This window comes from Melanerpes formicivorus, unplaced genomic scaffold (genome assembly GCF_026170545.1).
Source record: "Melanerpes formicivorus ecotype bairdi unplaced genomic scaffold, bMelFor1.0.p_v2 SCAF_755, whole genome shotgun sequence".
Lineage (NCBI taxonomy): Eukaryota > Metazoa > Chordata > Aves > Piciformes > Picidae > Melanerpes > Melanerpes formicivorus.
Genome location: NW_027143107.1, coordinates 15001 through 16555, shown reverse-complemented (window position 1 = coordinate 16555; position 1555 = coordinate 15001).

The following is a 1555-nucleotide window of genomic DNA, read 5'->3' as shown; positions in this document are numbered from 1 at the left end:
GGGAGAGGGGGAGCGGCATGCGGTAGGGCTGGGGTGTTTTTGGGGTGGGGGCGTTGGGGGGATTAGCGGGCGGGCGGGCAGCCGAGCCAAGCGGCAAGCCGGGGGGCGGGCGAGGGCGGCTTTAGGGCCGGAGGAGCGGAGCGCAACCTCCCCCGTGCAGGCTCCAGCGTGGAGAGCAGCAAGTTTTTGGGGACGGGGGACGACGGACGGGAGGGGCAGCGGCGAGAGGCTAGCTGCGGCAAGGGGGCACCGGCACGGCCGCCCTAACAGCGCCGCCTCGGTCGCAGGGGTTAGAGAGCAGCCGGGCAGCCCGGGAGGGAAGCGGCAGCCCGCGAAGGGGGGAAGGGGGGGCTCCGCGCAAACCGGTAACGGGGGCCGGGGGGTGTGGGGGGGGGCGGGTGGCGGCCGCGGCAAGAGGCAACGGCAGGCGGGGGGGGCTCCGCGCAAACCGGCAGCGGGGGGGGGGGGGGGGGCGGGTAGCGGCAAGAGGCAACGGCGGGAAGGGGGGGGCTCCGCGCAAACCGCTAACGGGAGCCGGGGGGTGTGGGGAGCTGGGGGTGGCAGCAGCGGCAAGAGGCAACGTCGGGAGGGGGGGCTCCGCGCAAACCGGTAACGGGGGCCCGGGGGTGTGGAGGGGGCGGTGGTGGCCGCGGCGAGAGGCAACGGCAGGCGGGGGCGCTCCGCGCAAACCGGCAGCGGGGGGGGGGGGGCGGGGGTAACGGCAAGAGGCAACGGCGGGAAGGGGGGCCTCCGCGCAAACCGGCAGCGGGGGGGGGGGGTGCGGGGGGTAGCGGCAAGAGGCAACGGCGGGAAGGGGGGGGCTCCGCGCAAACCGGCAGCGGGGGGGGGGCGGGGGGTAGCGGCAAGAGGCAACGGCGGGAAGGGGGGGCTCCGCGCAAACCGGCAGCGGGGGGGGGGGCGGGGGGTAGCGGCAAGAGGCAACGGCGGGAAGGGGGGGGCTCCGCGCAAACCGGCAGCGGGGGGGGGGGGCGGGGGGTAGCGGCAAGAGGCAACGGCGGGAAGGGGGAGCTCCGCGCAAACCGGCAGCGGGGGGGGGGGCGGGGGTAGCGGCAAGAGGCAACGTCGGGAGGGGTGGCTCCGCGCAAACCGGCAGCGGGGGGGGGGGGGCGGGGGGTAGCGGCAAGAGGCAACGTCGGGAGGGGGGGCGCCGCGCAAACCGGCAACGGGGGGCGGGGGGGGAGGCGGTCAGGGGCGGGGGGAGATTTCTAGAGATGCCGGCAGACCTTCTCCCCGGAGAACAGCGCTGTTGAAGAAAAGACTGCTTCAGAACACAACCTTTAATGAAAGACGCTCGATGAAAACAACACTTAATAAAAGAAGGTTTCATGCCGACTGCCTCTCTTCATTTACGCCGCCGCGGGGGGGGGGGGGGGGTTGGGGGCCGGGCGGGGCGATACCAGGCGGCCCTCGTCCCGGGGGACCACGTCTACCCCGCGGTTCCAGCCTCCGCGCGCTAAGTGCCCGCCCGGCCGCGGGGGAGCACGTCTACCTCCTGCCGCACGGCTCAGTGCACTAAGTCCCCCCTCGCCATGGA